Source organism: Salvia splendens, chromosome 2 (assembly GCF_004379255.2).
Source record: "Salvia splendens isolate huo1 chromosome 2, SspV2, whole genome shotgun sequence".
Taxonomy (NCBI): Eukaryota; Viridiplantae; Streptophyta; class Magnoliopsida; order Lamiales; family Lamiaceae; genus Salvia; species Salvia splendens.
This window is the reverse complement of record NC_056033.1, coordinates 29,943,724-29,963,908: the sequence shown is the minus strand read 5'-3', so window position 1 is coordinate 29,963,908 and position 20,185 is coordinate 29,943,724. Positions and strand designations below refer to the sequence as shown.

Here is a 20,185-nt window from a genome sequence, read left to right as displayed (position 1 = left end):
TGGTATGCATTTTTTTTGGGGTGGAAAAAGGGTCAAAAATTCGCTTTATCACAAATTTGGTTCTCTGTTTCCCACAGACGGCGCCAGTGATGGTTTGGCGAATTTTTGATGGTGATGAATGCAGGAAAATACAGATCACGATACAGAGATTTACGTGGTTCGATTTACTGAGGTAAATCTACGTCCACGGGAAGAAAAGAGGGCAGAGTTGTATTGCTTGATCTGTTTTCTACAGCTTACAATACAGACTTGCTATTTGATATTTGATCTCTAGAGAACTTAACCCTTCTTTATCTGATCTGAGTTCTATTTATACATTGAACTAAGATCGTGGCTTGCATCACCACTAATGATGGTTGTGAATGTCGTGGAGGTCATGGAGATCCTGCATGGGTCCACTATCCTGCATGAGATCCTGCATGAGTCCACTATCTCTGTGCTTGATCCACTATCCTGCATGTGATCCTGCATGAGTTGACTATCTTCCAGTTCGGTCGAATACTGAGACCGAACTGCTGAACTATTGCCGAGTAGCTTTTGCCGATCTGAGAGTGGAGCTTTTACCGAGCTGTAGGCTGGGGCCGAACTCTTTGGTAATGCCGAACTGATACTCTTCCTTGGGCTTTGGGCTGATGGGCCGTCACTGCTATTGGGCTTGTTTAGTCCGTACCCCATCAATTAGTGTTATATTAATATGTGAAAACGCGGTCGCTTGATGAAAATTTGTTACCCAAAACGATGATGCTTGGAAATTTCTTCGACGTTGACTTGATATACCTTTCAATTTAATTATACGCGGCAGCGTATCCAATATCGACTGCTTTCATCCTATCATTGATTTTGTAAATCTTATGCTATTTTATGTAAATTATAGTAATAAATTTTAATTCTTTATACCCTTATTGGTGTGTTTTTTTTTTTGAAGTCTCGGTCTTTCTATGTTTATCCCGATTATTTATTGTTCAACTGCTCTGTTTTATAGTAGTTTATATTTACTAAAATATCAATATTAATTATTCATTAGAGTAAATTGTTTTATTGTTAGGAATTTAATAATTAGTATTTCTGATGCTTAGATTAGCATTACTTTTTTTTGTCAACAACCATTTACTACGATTCAGTCTTAAATTTTCAGCGCGTATATCTATGGTTATTTACCTTTTACAATTTGTTGTTATAATTGTCTTCCATTTTACTTCCTCGTATTTTATTTCATCCAATGAATCCTGACATGTGATACGATCTCATATCTTAAGAAATCACAATATCTTAGTTATCTTTTATTTCATCATATCTTTTTCATATCTTTGTTTTCTTTTTCAATAAGTTAGGTTAATAGTATTCTAGTATTATAAATAGGAGAACTTGTTATCATTTTATGCAATCAATGAATGAAAATTAATATTTCTGCCCAACAACTCGTTCAGAATTATCTGCAACTTAGATTCTGCGCTGCCCGACGGATAGGTCTTCCGCGCACAGCCAGATCTTCGTCCCCGCCGATCCTACGTAAGGACGCCGGAGAAAGAAACAATCAAGGTCCGTATCAGCTGGTGCTTTCATTGAGAGCTGACCCTCCCACCATCTCGAATCAAAGCTCCACTGCTGCCCGACGGAAAACATTCCGCGCACAGCACCTGCTTTGGTTGCCAAGTCCAGCCTGTCCGCCGAGCTCTAGCCGCCGGACAATCCTACTTCTACAAAGCCCGACGGGAAGGATTCCTGCGTGCCGCGTTGAAGTCAGACCATTATCTATAACCCATACCTCACCACCCAAAAGAAAAGAGTAACCCTCTTCGTCTAATTCATCCAAAAAAAAGGAAGAAAACCACCAAACAGAAGCTTCCCCATTCCTTCGTAGAAAACATCCTATCTTCAGTCCGTCAACATGTCATACGACTATGCCGGCTATCACTGTTATCAACGCTTGTCCTATGATCAGCCACCACCCAGGTACAGGCATGAACCCTACGGTCCGCCGCAACCTCACCGAATGGGGTCTGTCCAGACGTGCCGCCCCACTTGTTGGGATCCTCCCCGACAACGAACCGATAACTGTTATCCACCACTGTATCGTGATCCAGGTATGGTCCCGGATTCATACGTCGAGCCGCGAAACTCCTACGCCCGATCTTGAACAGCCCCATGTTTCTGCACCACTCCGAAAGATGGCATATCCTCCATTAAGAAATAATGAGGCTTCTTTTGGGCCTTCGCGTTTAGTCCCCAGTCCCCAATGAATCAACGGCTCCACCATGCCACCGCACCAAATCCGATCAAACCCCAGTGAGTCAGCCTTCGTGTTGGGAACCCCCTCTAATGGCCACCCCTGCTGTAGACCAGATCCATCAACCCTACCAGCCGCCACTGCCGCTGCCGCGATCAAATCACCCGCCGCAGTCGAGTCCAGCACAGCCCTTGGAGCTGCTGCCCTACTCCACTCCAGGCCCTCTCCAGCCCTTGCAACCGCTACCGGAGACAGCTCCATTGTTGGCCTCTAATCGTCTTCCGCAAGCTGCTGTCCCGAGCTCGAGGCCAAAGGAGTGGCAAATGAATATGCACAAGGCCGGTGAGTATGATTTGATAAATAAAGTTGTGCCTTGTTCTCATGATGTTGTGGGAGAAAAGAACATTGTTGAAGATAAATGGAAAGAGAATGGGATGGGACCGAATGGTTTAGTTGAGAGTAAAGACGATGGAGATAGTGACATACTTAAGATGATCGAAATGATCACCGTGCGCGCATTCGATCCTGGTATATGTGTCAGTCTCAGCAATCAAAAAGGAGAATTTCTTGCTCTGCAGATAGCAAAACCGGATCTACGTGATAGCAAGAAGGAGCTTCCGCATGAAGAAGTAATCAAGTGCTTGTTTGCCACGGGGACCTCTCGCATAGAGCTACCCATGCCTGCAAACCATGTTGTCTTCAATACTGCTCCGGAATTTAGTGGGGATTTGAATGTCACTGATATTACAAGCATGAATCCTCGATTACCATCGCTCGACGCCGATGCAAGGTTGATTCCTCCACGAAATAACAAGCCCTGTTTGATCATTCAGGGACGTGTGGCAGAGCTTTCCATTTTAGCATTGAATTTGGATGACCACATCAGTCTGCCTTCGTTGATTTTTTATGGAGGTGATGAAGGGACACGCTCAGCTGCTCGGTGTGTGTTTGATCCAGGAGGTGACGCCTCGCCAACGCTTTTGCTGTCAACTCTCGTCGTTGCTTCGTGGTTTCCACCTTGAGGACAAGGCGGATTTCAACCGTGGGGGAGTTGATACGATCCCATATCTTAGGAAATCACAATTGTTTAGTTATCTTTTATTTCACCATATCTTTTCCATATCTTTGTTTTCTTATTCAATAAGTTAGGTTAGTAGTATTCTAGTATTATAAATAGGAGAGTTTGTTATCATTTTATGTAATCAATGAATGAAAATTAATATTTATGTCCAACAACTCGTTGAGAATTATCTGCAACTTAGATTATGTGCTGCCCGACGGATAGGTCTTCCGCGCACAGCCAGATCTTCGTCCCCGCCGATCCTACGTAAGGAGGCCGGAGAAAGAAATGATCAAGGTCCGTATCAACATGATACATTAAAATTCTTAATCAATTTTTTTTAAACATACAAATGACCACATAAAATCGTATAGACAGTGGGCAGAAAACTTTTTCTTTGTTTGTCTGATTTATATGTATAAAATGCTAATTATGTGAACTTAAAATATGAAGTATGAATTTGTGTTGTCGTCCCTACCTTTATTGAACAGTATATCTAAAATATTTTGACTAGTCAATAATTCCAAAATTAAATACTCTGTAACAACTCAAAAAATAAGATTGCGTTGAATTTACTACAAGAAGGCAAAATTGGATTAGAGATATTCTCAAATCCTGGAAGCGGCGAGGTGGAATGATGCCACGTCGGGGCCATCGGCAATGGTTCACCCGTCTCCACATTGATTGGCCTTTGAATTTGAAACGAGTTCATGTTCACATTATATAAGTTACAACCTCGTAAATGTTTAGCTAATTGTTGGATTTTGGAGCCTGTATTTTAGGTTGATATATTTTCTACACTAATTAAATTTGTTTCTTTAGGATATGTTTTATTGTGATATGTTTTTTAGTGTCACTAGATGATTTGTCTATTGAGATAAAGAACGCAGAAAAAATAAAGTGATGAGAAAGAAATTGTGTTTGTTAGAAGGAGAAGAGAACAAACCGTTTCTCAGAAGAAGAAAAAATTTACAAATAAGAGAATGATAAAATAGTATTTTATTTCTTCATTCTTAATTCTAATCAAATATCACCACCTGTTTATAAAGAATGGGGATAAAGAAAGATATATGTAGAAAATTTATTTAAATCCTAACAAATTATCGATATTATTTGGTTGAAAAATGGAATAACCACCTCTCGCTATGACGAAATCTAGCTTTATCATAATTATCCCATAACATATTCGAACTTCTAATTCTTCAACTTGTTTATGTATGATGATAGATTGGGCCTCAACAAGCCATTGACTAAATCAGTATTGGGCTAGGCCTATTTTATTTATTCAAGTTATAAGAGCCTTGCCACAATTTAAGCAAAAAATGAATAGTTGTTCTGATATTATGCTTTGAATTTCGATTGTTCATTGTTGCATGCTCATCAACCCGAAGGGCTCGGACTTTATGATAAAAGGTAGACTGCAAAAAATAAAAGATACTCCACTAAAATACTTTAAAGACTACATTATATTGGGTTATTATTTTTTCTCCATTATTACAAAGTCTTTTATAAATTTCAATTCCTGTCATACATTAGAGGTACATTATAAATCTAGTTTGTGCTATAACAGATTGTCAATGAAGATGATACTATTAGAGCATCCACAACGGTGGACGCCAGCCCCGCGTCCGTCCGTGCCAATGGCAAGGACGAGGCTCGCCGCAGCTGCGCTCGCGCCGCTGGCACGGCGCTACTCGATATCGAGCAGCGCCGTGCCAGCGAGCAGGCGACGTGGCGGCACGCGATTGGGCAACGGCATAGCCGTTGCCTTTGAATATTTTTTTATTTAAAATTCATTTTTTAAATTTTAAATAATGATAAAAAATATATATATATTTTCCAAATCCCAAAAATATGGCCATTTTTTTTTGCCTGTTTTTCTGAATTTTTTTGGATTTTTTTTATTTTTTTCCCCAAAATCATCTATATATACACACATTCATCATCCATTTATCACATCAAATCATCTCTCATTTATAATTCTCATACAAACTATCAACACATTCATCCCTCACTCAAAACCTCAAATGGATTTCACCCATCTTATGACGGAAGAGGAGCGCGAAGAACAAGAATACTACGAACAACATCGTGCCGCTTACGAAGCATATGTCGCGGCGAATACCCCCGCTCCTCCTCCTCAACGAACTAGATCAACTCGCCGCTACATCCATCGTGACCGGGAGGGAGCCCACGAAAGGCTCGTTGCCGACTACTTTGCCGACCAGCCGCGGTTTCCGGTAGATTACTTCAGGCGCCGTTTTCGCATGTCAAAGCGCTTGTTTATGTGAATTGTCAACACATTGTCCGCACGTGTTGAATTCTTCCAAACAGGTCCAGATGCAGCCGGCCGACAAAGTATCACGCCGTTGCAGAAGTGTACGTGTGTCATCCGACAACTCGCTACTGGGCAAACGGCCGACATCTTCGATGAGTATTTGAATATCGGTGAGTCCACTTGAATCCTTTGTCTAAAGAATTTTTGCGAGGGCGTTGGTTCAGCTTTCGGGGATAAATTCCTTCGGGTACCCACCACCGATGATTGCCAACGGTTGCTTCGTCTTCACGAATCAGTCCATGGCTTTCCCGGAATGCTTGGCAGCATTGACTGCATGCATTGGAGTTGGAAGAATTGCCCGATTGCTTGGAGGGGGCAACACTTAAGCGGTCACAAAGGCGGCTGCCCAACACTTATCCTTGAGGCGGTCGCCGACTACCGCCTATGGATTTGGCATGCATATTTCGGCGTTGCCGGATCTAACAACAACTTGAACGTGCTCTATTCGTCACCCCTCTTCAATGACTTCACCGTCAACGGAACTACATACCACATGGGTTACTATCTCGCTGATGGTATCTACCCAAAGTGGTCGACTTTCGTGAAGACGCTCAGCAACCCGCATGACCCGAGACGGGTTCTTTTTGCGCAGCGTCAAGAGTCCGCGCGGAAAGACGTCGAAAGAGCCTTCGGGGTCCTTCAAGCCCGATTCAACATTGTGAAGGCCTCGGCTCGGCTGTGGTACGTGAATAATATAGCCGACATCATGTTCACGTGTATTATCTTACACAACATGATTATAGCCGACGAAGGGCCAAGGGCGGCTAGCTTCTACGACGAGGATGAAGCCGGAAGCTCAACAGCGAGGTCTCCCCCACGCCGAGGTGAATATACGACGGTTGGCCAGAGGATCGAGACAAGGCACACAATGCGCGATACCCGAATCCACATTCAGCTACAAGAAAACCTAATCAAACACATGTGGGAGAAATTCGGCAACGAGTAGTGGTTTTTTTAATTTTTAGTATTTTAATTATGTAATTTTTAATTTTTAGGATTTTAATTATGTCGTTTTTATTTTATTTGTCATTTGTAATATTATTTAGGTTTTTTAATGAATTTTAGTATTATGAAAATGTTTTTGTTTAATTGAATTTTAAATTAATTGTGCTCGTCCTTGCGGAAGAGCACAGTTGTGGGTGTTGTGCTCCTGCCAGAGAGCAGACAGAAAAAGTGGGTCGGAGCCCACAATCGTGCCGCTGGCAAGAGCATGGTTGTGAATGCTCTTAGCTAGTCATAGATGCACTAGTCATAGATGCACTAGAGTGTTATTCAACATTTGAATTTATCCTTGTAAGTTTTATTTGCATATTACACGTTTCAAATTTATTTGATAAAGTTTTATATAGTAGTATATTATTTTGTGTATACATGAACATACATATGACCGTCATCATTTCTAATACTATCACCTTTACATAAAAAATCTGTTGTGATTGCGTGCCCCTCTAAATTTTACGCAAGCGTTCTATTTTAAGCTAGTACTCCTTCTCCTTCCGATCCATACTAGTGGAGTTTTTTGTTATTGTTGGTTGAAAATTGACTACGATACAAAGATACACTAATCGGGCGTAATACAACTCATGAAGAATGGAGAAATTAAATGAAAATAAACTGAATTGAAATTACAAAGAAGAATTCGAAACAATAAACCGTAAAGATGTAAACCGAGTCGAGGAGTCATATTTCCGCAAGACGAGATACGCCATGGTAGTACTCTCGGATTGGCGTGTCGTCCCCAACGATAAAACGACTTTGTCTTGTTCGTTGCTAAATACATGTTTAACAAGGTTCTCTCCACCAATGTGGGATAATTAACACTTTTAATTAATCCCTTGGTTTTATCTCATAGCTCCTTTATAGCTCACAATTGTGACAAACTTTAATTCATAATTTCTCACTCACCGGGAATCGGTTTGGGGAAAATGAATATACCACGGTCATCTACTCCGAATGTAGATCATCCCTATTGCATTTAATTTTACAAAATTTGTTGTGATTTGCACACAAGGCTTTCACACACTCAAGAAGATCACACACACACTCACTGTTGTATGAGATCACACAATGCAGAAACACACACACTCACACTTTGAGTATTGAAGATGATAATCTTGGAGAGAAACTGGAAAACTCTTTATTGATAAAACTCCTAACTACATACACGGTTTATGAGCTATTTAAAGCTCTACAATCAAGTAGCAACTGCTACTAACTAACTACAACAAGGATCAAGAAAACAAGAAGAATAACCGCTACATCTCAGCTAACTAACTGCTGCTCCAACGACTAGTTTCTCTAGGTTGCTTCTTCCTTCTCGGCTCAAGACCGAACTCCCTTCTCGGCTCAAGACCGAACTCCCTTCTCGGCTCAAGACCGAACTCCCTTCTCGGCTCACAACCGAACTCCCTTCTCGGCTAGTTCCAGCTCAAAGCCGAGCTTCCTTCTTCTGCCTTCTTCTTCTCGGCTAGTTCCAGCTCAAAGCCGAGCTTACCGAACTCTGCCTTCTTCTTCCAACTGAAATGAGCACTCCATTATTACAATTCTCCACCTGAGGGCTCATCTCAGTTCTTGCACAAACATTGATCAACTTCTTGCAATGATCAAACTTGTCTCTACCTAGAGACTTTGTTAGCATGTCAGCCGGATTGTGCAAGGTGTTAATCTTAATCACCTTCACTCTCCCCTTCTCAACTGTATTCAGCTTGGATTTGTCCACCAAAATCCAGGTTTTGTTCTTGAGTAAAGACTCTATTTCTTCATTCATGGCCTCTATCCATCTCTCTCTGTCTTTGCTTCTCATGGCCTCTTTATAGGTGAGAGGATCAGCAATATCAATACTCTCAGCAGCACACAGTGCATAATAGACCATATCTGCAAATTTCTCAGGAGGCTTTGCATTTCTCCTTCCCCTATCTCTTGCAATCTGGTACTCTCTGGTAGGATCTGCTGTGGGCTTATCATTTCTTCTACCTTGAGCTGGAGCACCATCACCCTCTGGATCAGGTTCATTTTCTGAGTCAGTGACTCCACCTGCTCCTAGGCCAACTCCCATAGGCTCCACCTTGAAAAAATCACTCTCAACTTCACTGGAGTCACTTGAGTCCAGCTTATCTTTCAAGTAGGGCATCTGATCCTCCAAGAACACCACATCCCTACTCACCACCACCTTCTGCCTACCAGGTTCAATACACCAGAGCCTATACCCCTTAACACCCCTCTGATATCCCAGCAAGATACATTTCAGAGCCCTAGCTTCAAGCTTACTTTGCCTAGCATGAGGCATAGGCTGCACACCCAAACACCTTGTATTTTGAGTAGTCACTATGAGCTCCATACCACATGTAATCAGGAGTTTCAGATTTCAGGGCAGTAGATGGGCATTTATTGATGAGATAGGCTGCTGTATACACCGCCTCTCCCCAGAACCTGCTGCTCAAACCAGAACCAAGAAGCAGGCACCTCACCCTCTCTAGGATAGTCCTATTCATCCTCTCCACAACACCATTTTGCTGGGGATTACCAGGAACAGTACGGTGCCTCTTCATACCCTTCTCTTTGCAAAATATATCAAATTCAGCAGACAAGAATTCCAAGCCATTGTCAGTTCTTAAACATTTAACACTCCTTCCTTTCTCTAGCTCCACCTCCTTACACCATATCTTGAACTTAGTGAGTGTTTCAGATTTTTCCTTAAGAATATATACCCACAACTTCCTTGTATAGTCATCAATGATAGCTAGATAATACTTTCCTCCACCAATTGAACACACCGGTGAAGGCCCCCAAAGATCACTATGTATGTAGTCTAAAGGGGCTGTAGAAGAGTGAATACCTGTAGGATAGGGTGCCTTCTTTGCTTTTCCAAGTATACACTGCTCACAGGGGTCCATCTTGTTGAAATCTCCAGAGATCAGGCCCTTCTTGATGAGTTCTTTCAAGCTTCCTTCTGCTGGATGGCCCAGCCTCTTGTGCCATAGCATTAGGGAATCATCTGACACAGCATTGCTTTCTCCATCAACAGCCTTAGCCTTCAAATAATAGAGAATATGCTCTCTGTCAGCCTCCATCATCACTGCATCTCCAGATTTCACAAACAATTTTCCTTGACTCATTAATATAGTGAACCCCCTCTGCTCCAGCATTCCCAATGAGATGAGGTTCCTCTTCACTTCTGGAATATACCTCACCCCAGTCAGGATCTTCACAGAGCCATCTTGTAGGCTTAGCTTCACCTTCCCTATCCCTTTTATCTGACAAGTATGATTATTTCCAAGAACAACCGTACCCGATGCTTCTTGAAGATCATGAAACCAGCTTCTATTGGGGCACATATGGAAGCTGCACCCCGAGTCCATTATCCACCTGTGACTGACCCCACTGTCACTAATATTCATAAGTTGAGCCGGGGGATCAGCACTCTCCACACAATCAGATTGGTTGTGTCCCTCAGAGGCCATCTTTCTCTTCCATGCATGACAATCTTTCTTCAAATGTCCAGGTTTCTTGCACCAATAGCAAGCTCTGGTTTCCTTCTGAGCATCAGAACTTGAGGGTTTAGGGCCCTCAAACTTCTTCTTGAAGTTCTGCTTCTTGAACTTCTTCACATTCAAGGCCTCTGCAGCTTGAACATTGGAGCTTGCAGAGCCTCTGTTGGCTGTCTTCTGGAGTTCTTTGGCCATCAAGGCTGAATAGACTTCTGCATAGGTGATAGGTTTATCTCTTCCATAGATAATTGCATCACTTAACTGGTCATACGAGCTAGGCAAGGCATTCAATGTGAGAATGGTCTTATCCTCATCTGAAATCTTGACATCAACAGATCCCAGGTCATCAATGATCTTGTTGAACTCCTCTAGCTGCTCAATGATGGACCTATCTCCAGAAAAACTATAGGCATACAGCCTCTTCTTGAGATACAGCCGGTTAGCCAAGGATTTGGCCAAGTAAACTTCATCCAACTTGTCCAAGATCTCCACCGCAGTCTTGGCTTCTTGAACATCCCTCAAGACCTTATCTCCAAGGCACAGAATCACTGCAGAATGTGCCTTGAGCTGCATCTCCTCCATCTTTGCCTGAGCTTTATCATCAAGCACTGGAGCCTTTCCTTTCTCCTCTGGTTTTGTAAGAACTGCGGCCAAGCCTTGTTGAATCAAAACCGCCTTCATCTTCATCTTCCACAGGCTATAATCATTCTTGCCTGTGAACTTTTCTGCATCAAGCCTTGCTGCCATCTCTGAAACCGTTTGATCCTCTGCAAATCAGCTTCAATATCCCTTCCCACAGACGGCGCCACTTGTTGTGATTTGCACACAAGGCTTTCACACACTCAAGAAGATCACACACACACTCACTGTTGTATGAGATCACACAATGCAGAAACACACACACTCACACTTTGAGTATTGAAGATGATAATCTTGGAGAGAAACTGGAAAACTCTTTATTGATAAAACTCCTAACTACATACACGGTTTATGAGCTATTTAAAGCTCTACAATCAAGTAGCAACTGCTACTAACTAACTACAACAAGGATCAAGAAAACAAGAAGAATAACCGCTACATCTCAGCTAACTAACTGCTGCTCCAACGGCTAGTTTCTCTAGGTTGCTTCTTCCTTCTCGGCTCAAGACCGAACTCCCTTCTCGGCTCAAGACCGAACTCCCTTCTCGGCTCAAGACCGAACTCCCTTCTCGGCTCACAACCGAACTCCCTTCTCGGCTAGTTCCAGCTCAAAGCCGAGCTTCCTTCTTCTGCCTTCTTCTTCTCGGCTAGTTCCAGCTCAAAGCCGAGCTTACCGAACTCTGCCTTCTTCTTCCAACTGAAATGAGCACTCCATTATTACAAAATTAAATGTCTCGTCACATTTATTATTGGTCAAAGTCTATTGACCAAATACGATTCCAACAGTCATTTTGGTACGTTCTATAGTAATGAGGTCATTTTTATTTTTTCTAAAAGTCAACGCATTTTTTCTCATTTACTTTACTCTCTATACTTTTTTTCATTTCCTACTTTATTCTTTATTTACTGAATTCACTTAATATAATTTACTTTTCTTTATTTACTGAATTCACTTAATATAATTTTCTTAAAAAATGAGTATAAAGAAAAATGACTCAACGGAACTAAAATAGTACTGTAATAATACTATTTGAGAAGCCTATATTTAAAAAAAGTATCGGACAAAGGTGCAACCACCGACGGCCGTCAATTTTAAAAGGGCATGTGCCACTAACTCGCCGTCATCGCCGTTTTATAATTAACAGTACTACTATAAATAATATAGCAGGTGCGCGTAATCATTAACATTAATATTAGTAATATTTGATGTATTAAAGTAAGATGCGAAACTCCAACTCAAAATTTCAAATTTCATTCTGCGAAAATATCATGATTTGGGATGTATGCGTCAAAATTGAAATGTATTCTCCATATAAATCAAGGAAACAAAAGTAAAATTGGTATTGGCAAGGGGCAGAATTACATAGCTAGAAGCCAACCAACGGCATGTGCAGTTAGTTGCGTTCCTCTTTTGTTTTGCTTCGCCATTTGTCACATGGCTCTCGCATCATTAAAACTTCACACACAATGAGATTTGCTCAATTTTTACTATACCTTGAAAGCACTCAATTGATATTGTTTGATACTATGAAAAGTCAAAATGATGATCGAGATGCACAATCCTGTCAACTCTAATTTTTTCGATAATTTCAATCTTTAATCTAATCAACCCCATCCAAATTACTACTAAAACTCTTTTATGCACAAACTTTTTTTGGCAATGGACCAATTCGATTTTTTGTTAATTAAAGAAGTGTTACTATACAATGATACTCCATATGTCCCATTATAAATGAAACGTTTCCTTTTTGGTCTGTCCCATTAAAAATGAAATGTTTCTAAAAATGGAAACAATAATCTCTCTACTTTTTCTTCTCTTGATTTACTCTCTTTTCATTAACTCACAAAACAATACTATATAAAATCTCGTACCGAAAAGCAAATGTTGCATATTTATTGGGATGGGGAGTATTACTTACTACCACACAACTCACATATGGGTTTCATTACTTACTTGATTGTGTTCACGGTTGAAAATTATTTGGCTTAGTTTTCTAAAACGTAAATGCAGATTGTGAAAACAGAAAAACACAATGGCGAATAAAAATAACATTAAATAAAAGTTGTAATGACAAATAAATTATGTTCTTAGGGACAAAAGGTGATTCGCTCACCCCAGGCGCCCCCATAACCCGGCCCGACATCGCTATGGAGGGGTTCAAACACGGTACCTCAGCGGCCCATTAGGTGGGAGGAACTTACACTGGTAACCAGCACACAAGGAGCCACCACAGTGGTGAAACTCCCACACTGCGGCTGCCAGCATTCGATCCTGTCTGCTTAGGGACAATCTACCACCCAGGAACCAACTGAGTTAAGCCCGTGCGAGCCAAATAAATTATGTTCTTGTAAGTACATTTTGTAAGTTGAACAATAAAGAAGTTACAAGCTTCGACATGACTAAATATGTCAATGGCTTGAAATTGCAACGCTGCGTCTAGAGGTCTCCAAACCGAACCGAACCGGACGAACCGGCCCGGAACTGTCACCGCGGTTCCGAACCGGAACCCGAACCGTCGGCGGTGGTTCGAACCGGGACCGGAACCGCAGGTTCCAACGGGCCGGTTCAGGTTTGCGGATTTTGAAGAACCGTAACCGGCGTTTTCGGCGAGACCGGTTCCGAACCGCCGGTCTCGCCGAAACCGCCGGTTCGGCGGTTCCCGACAACTCCCGACACCTTTTCAGGCCTACTTCCTAGCCTTTTCAGAAACCGCTCCCGCGGCCGCCGGTTTGGGCAGAAACCGTTGACGGAAACCGCCGGTTTCGACCGAAAAACCGGTTGTTCCGACGGTAAACCGGCGGTTCAACCGTTGTTTTTAAAAATTTGAAATTTGAAATTGACGAAAAATCGCCGGTTTCCACCGAAAATCGGCGGTTCCGGCGGTAAACCGGCGGTTCGGCCATTATTTTCAAAAATTAATTTTTTTTTAATCACAATTTTCCCCTATAAATACCTCCTCCTCTTCATTTCTACTCACCCCATTCTTGTGTTAATAAGAATTTCTCTCTCAATCTCAATTTATCTATTCTCCATCCTCATTCTCTCAAGTTGTTTACGTTATTTGCGCTCATAATTTACTCACGTTGTTCACGTTATCATCTTCACACAATCAGACTACTCTCTATTCTCCACTTTCAATTTCCATAAATATTTATATCATGTCTTCATCTCGTCGTGGTGGTGATCGGGGCAAGGGAATTGCTCAAGATCAAAGTGATACTCGTCGTCGACGTGCCCCTTCTAGAGCACAAGTTGCGGAGGAGGTGGGAAGGCTAGCCGCTCTTCGACATCTATGTGTCTATGTGTTTTATTTTTGTGTTAGTATTTTTACTTAGTTGTATAATTTTCGTAGGAGGAAGAAGATCGAAATGCGGCCTTGTTACTTGCCCTCGCCGACGACGACCAACAAGGGGGGCATTCACATTCGGCTTCGCGTTTCGAGTACGATGTGAATCTATCGTCGGACGAAGGCGATGATGGATCGCATCAATTCCCCCCTTCTAGCACCGACCAAGTTGGTGACAATGATGAGGAGGAGGTCGATGCTCCTCCTCCCGCAGGACGACAAAAGAAAAAGATGTCTCCCAAGTTGAAATCCGAGATTTTCACCAAACATTTCAAGAAGGTCCCGGTGGTAATTTCAAATCCTAATGATCCGACCACTACCGTTGAGACAAGTGAGTTCAAAGCATATTGCAACTATTGCGATAAAGTCTATCCATTTGTTATCGGTGGGGGATATGGTACTCTCCATCGCCATTTGAAGGCAAAACACCCAGTGGAATATGGGCATTCTAAGTCCCAAAGCCAAATAAACTTCCCATCCGGCTCATCGTCTCAAACAGGTACGCCGCTATTTAAATATGATCCGAAAAATGTTATCGATGCTATGGTAAGATGGGCGGCAATGAAACATTTGCCGTTCAATTTTTTTAATGACAAAAAATATGAAGTTACTATGCAAACCGCTTTTAATGTTGCTACAAAGAGAATTCCCCCCTCTACTGCTCAAAGATCTAACAACCGTCAGTTTTTTGACAAAAAAAGAGAGGTTGGAAAATTTCTATCCACCTTGGGGCACAAAGTAAATATTTGCTCCGATGTGTGGACGGATTCTTTCCAACGAAATTCTTACATGGGAATTTCATGTCATTTTATAGACAATAGTTGGTCTTTAAATAAACGTTTAATTGGTTTTAGACAATTTCCTTCCCCACACACCGCACAAGCAATTGCATCTTTAATTATTCAAGTTTTGAATGATTATGAGTTATGCAACAAGATATTTTCGGTTGGTTTTGATAACGCAACCGCTAACACCGCAAGTATATCCGATTTAATTGCGGCTTGCTCCCCGACGGTAAGTGGTAAGTATTTTCACCAACGATGTATTTGTCATATTTTAAACTTATGTGTACAAGATGCTTTGTCTTTATGGCAAAGACATATTCAACCTATTACTACAGCTGTATCCTTGATCCACTGGAAGCCTCAAATTGGCAAGGCGTGGAAGAAGTATTGCCATACGAAGAAAATAAGGTACACAACTTTTACTTTAGACGTGTCTACTTGTCACGACCGCACTTTCTAAGGATAGAAAACACGGTTGATCGCGACTAGGGGAGGATTAAAGAAGCGGGGAAGAAAAGGGAAAACAACAATACTCGACCATAGCTCGAAACGAATGAGAATAGTTCGAATAAAACCAGAGCATCTCAACAATCAACAACTCAAGAATAAATATTATCTCAACGATACAAGAACTCAGAAGAAGGACAATTGCTCAGCGGATGTATTTCGAGAGTAGAATAATGTCATGTATGAAGACACAACACATTCTGAACCTTTCATAGACATCTTCTTTACTTTTATGCTCAACACCCACTGCGTTCGTCACCGCTCAACCTGCACATAGGGAAACACATGCAGGGCTGAGTACTTGATGTACTCAGTGAACAAATGCCAAAACAATTTATAAAAACAATCATGTCATGCCACCATTTCGGGAATCTCGGGTTTCACTTTAAAATGCCGAGAAGCACTAAAAATATTTCAAAAGCACAAACTTTCGACACATCCTCAAATCATTTCCTAATCATTTCAAAACACAACCATTTCTCCAAATTTATTTAAGAAACTGTCATATCTGTTCTTTAGGGTGCCGTGTAAGGGGCCACTTTCCACGAGCACGAAAAACCGGCCAACCCGTTCGATGACTCACGGTTCTCATCGTGTACACTAGTCCGAGTAGGGACGCACCCTTGCTAGGACCCGAATTCGATTAAACTCATAGTAGGGACTCACTCCCCACTAAGCAATCATCAACATCAATATCAATCTCATCAACATCAACATCAATCTCATCAACATCAACATCCTGTGAACGAGAATGTGGCCTCAAACTCGATCACTAGACCGGCCGACCCAAAAGACGGCTCACGATCCCCATTGGTGTACACTAGCTTGAATAGGGACTCACTCCCTACACAAACCCGAATTCGATTTCAATAGGTCTAGTAGGGACAACTCCCTTGCTAAACAAACAGATAGACATTTCTCAAAATAAAAACATAGCATGACATACCCTTTTGAAAACTTTATTTTCCTCAAAACGTATTTGAAACACAATTAACTTTTCTGTCAAGGTCGAGCATCATCATATCACATCCACAAAGTCGAGCAATTCACAACCACTCAAAGGGTATCACTTTCACAATCAATTCACAACATATGACAATTCACTTTCACACTTTAAACATATATATCACATCGTCATGGAATGAAATGATAATTGGCAATCACACTTAGGAAGCAATTCATCACTAAAAAAATGATCAAACCGGATATAATAAATCGCAAGCTCTTGAAAGTAATTTAGTTCGAAAGCCCACCTCGTCCGCTTAAAGGTGTCGCACTTGAGTATTTCCTCTTTCCGGATTGGAGTCTCACAGAACAATTCCCTTTAAATAATAACACAACAATCAGCGCGAGAAAACTACTAATTAGAATGCATGCACCCTCATTAAAGTCTTTTATTTCATTTCTCGGTTTTCGATTATTCGGTGGCCGCCTAAAGTTCCTCCGTTGGCTCCTCGTATTTTCCTCCACGATGTTGAAATAAATTCCCAAAAATTATTTAAGCGCATAATTAAATTATCTCAACTATTTCCCTTCACAAATAAAGTTATTTCGGACTTAGGATAAAATTATTCATCCCTTGAAATATTCCGGGATTAATTAAATAATTCGTCACAATAAATTATCGGCCCAAAGATTTATTTTAAACTGGCCCAAATTCTTATTTTATTTTCCAGCCCAAACTAATTATTTCACCTACCTTATATCCCTAATAAAACTCCTAAAGCCCAAAGCAAAATTAAAAGGAGCCCATACTTTAATAAATCATCCACTTTTAATTAAAGAAGCCCAATTCCTTTTTTTTAAACAAAGCCCAAAAAAGTACTCCACCATTCCTCCCACGTCTCTCTCTCTTCTTCTCAAGCAGAACTACCCCAACCCAAAATTTGAAACTCAAATTGAAGCACCACTCAAAATTGAATTTGCCAAACAAAGAATATAATCCCAAATCCCGTCACTCTTTCATTCAATTCCAGATCAGAAACCGCAACGTGCCGGCAAACGGAGGACGTCGTCGTCGGCGCTGCAGACTGCACGGAGGTCACCGATGACTTCAACCGTGATTTGTAGTACCGCCTCCGTCAAATTCTCCGCCGTTAGACGCTCGCGCACCAGGTGCGATCTCGCGGTCACCGTCGTCGTCGCTCGGCGTCGCCGCTCCGGAGTGGAGGAATCTCTGTCGTCGCGGTCCAGATCCTCCACCATCGCGTCGATCCTCACACCGGCAGCCTCTGCTGTTTCTCCGTCGCCGTCGGGTTCGGCCACAGCGGCTGCGGTCAGCCACTGCCCCGAGTCGTCGCCGCTACTGTCGGCTTCTCCGCCGGTTCCGTCGCCCCGATTTACCCCGAAAGATGAGTTCTTTACCCAATTTTTATGTTAATTCGTATCTTCGCTTAATTCTGATTGTTGATTTAATTCCGAGTTCAGCGTGGGAGTGATGTATGATGATATGCTGCGGAGGGTATACTAAAAGTTCATGACTTGAAATTGGGAAGGGATTTTACCTTGATAACACGATATTAGTTGTGAAATTGTAGAACCGAAAGGAGTAGCCCACTGGATTTTTGCAGATTCAGTTTCTGTAATTCAATTGATTGAGCTCTCAGTTTCTTGAATTTGTTTCGATTGAGATAAGAAGAATATCAGCCATGTTCTTGAAACTTCTTGCTGATTTTAGTGGAGCAACTTGTGGGGATGGAACTTGATTGTGAATGAACTAATATGGAGGAGTGGCGGTATGGAAAGAGGAGATTAGGGTGGTGAAAGTGATTGTATCTATATGTATAAAAGATGGCTGTGAAAGTGGCGTAGGTAGCAAGGCAGCAAGTTGCTAACATTCTCTCCTAATCATTCTCCTTTGTCAGTAGATTTGAAATTCTCTCCTTTCATTAAATGCAGTAATAAATGATATGTCAGAAGATTGATCCTAAAGGATCTGCATCAGATTTAGTTGCTATTTTCTTGCATTAGATTAATCATTTAGAAAAAAAAAATTATTTGCTTATTTGTTTGATTTGGTGCAGGAAAATCCAATTCCAGTTCGGAGCTGCTCTCGTTGATGTACCCGATTTTCTTTAGAACAAAGGATGTATTAAATTAAATTTTGTTAGACTTTTGTTGGACGCATCAGACATTAAAATTTTGATTTTGGGATCTTTTTTTTTCGGGTTGTTACACTACTAGATGGAACTCTACATATGATATGTTGCATTCTACATTGGAGCATATAGAATATTTAGTTGATTTTTATAGAACTTACCATGTTGATGATTTATATCTAACATCTTCTTGTTGGGATCAATGCATGAGCTTGTTTAAGTTATTCAAAGGTATTCGAAATGCCACTATTGAGTTATCAGGTGTGTATTATTGCACATCCGTTCGTGTTTTAGAACATTGCATGATCATATCACTTGGTTTTAAAATTGCAACGAAAAATTCCACAAACAATCTTGAGTTAATGTGTGTTTTATATTACATGGTTGAAAACTGGCTCAAGTATTTCAACGAGATCCCCACGGTTTTTTTGCTTGCCAAAGTTTTGGATCCAAAGTGGAAACTAGTTGGTACTTTCAAAATTTTAGAATTTTATTACAACAATTTGGCTTCTATTGATCTTGAACCACTCCGAGCTTTGCAAACTGACGAGGACGACAACTACATAAACCTAGCCCAAACATTCCAAATAAACCTCCCCACCTCCCAAGCCTCCAAAGAAGTTTTGAGTTCGACTTGCGGGCTCTCTTTCACGATTACGAAGCCAAGTACAACCGTACCCACCAAGTTAGACCTAGACCCCCCCGTCAAACACATAACTTTGGCTTCTTCCAAGTTGATAACCCCGACGCCCAATCCCCATTGGCGGACCTATACGGCTTCAGCAGCGGAGGAAGGACTGCAAATTCGACAAGTGGTTAGACTTATATTTTGACTCACACTTTTCATTCAATGAGGAAGAAGGAGGTCCCGTTCCCCAACAAATCGACGTCCTAGATTGGTGGGGATTACACGAGAAAGATTTTCCCATCCTTGCATCAATGGCCAAGGAGATCTTTTCGGTTCCGGCTTCCACTGTCGCCGTCGAGTCGGCCTTTAGTGTTGGAGGCAACGTCTTGGACGACAGAAGAAGTAGACTCACCGGGCAAAACATGGAAGCCACCATGTTACTTGATGATTGGTGCTCCGCCGAAATTAGAGACCAAGTACCGGATTGGAACAATCAAGTAGTACAACCCGACCAAGACTACTTCTCCGACGAAGAAGAGTAGGCGCGCCGCCAATTCCTACGATCAAGCCAAATAGGTAAGCAAGGTAAGAGAACTACATAGACTTTGATTCCAAAATGCAATTGAGCATTGAGGATACGTAGGCATCTCAACTTAAATTTTAAATTTAAGTTGAGCTCAAGTCCTTTTCCTTTATTTTTTCCCCCTTTGTTTCGAATATGTAATTTGTAAATTGTAATCAAGACTTTAAGTCTTTTGTAATTTATAATTTTTATGTTGTAATTTGTAACTTTTAAGTTGTAATTTGTAGTTTTAAAGTTGTAATTTGTAAATTTTTAGTTGTAATTTGCAATTTTAAAGTTGTAATTTGCAATTTTAAAGTTGTAATTTGTATCAATAAAATTGCATTTGTACATCGCTTTATTCTAATTTTATTTATACAAATATATTTACATTTTTTACTTGATTACAAATTCACAATGTATAAAAAAAAGAAATTGAACCGCCGAACCGGACGAACCGGCCCGGAACCGGACATGCAAAGGCGGTTCCGACGGTTCACTTGAACC

The 20,185-nt window shown here is 41.2% G+C and overlaps 1 long non-coding RNA gene across 1 annotated transcript; it reads right to left on the bottom strand.

Annotated features, from left to right (window-relative positions):
* Positions 1 to 15,423: 15,423 nt before the first annotated feature.
* On the bottom strand, positions 15,424 to 18,729 carry LOC121764233. Its single transcript, XR_006042552.1, has 3 exons — positions 17,895 to 18,729; positions 16,644 to 16,712; positions 15,424 to 15,657 (listed from the first exon to the last, which is right to left on the bottom strand). It is a non-coding gene; the product is annotated as an uncharacterized LOC121764233 (long non-coding RNA).
* Between the last annotated feature and the right edge of the window lie 1,456 nt (positions 18,730 to 20,185).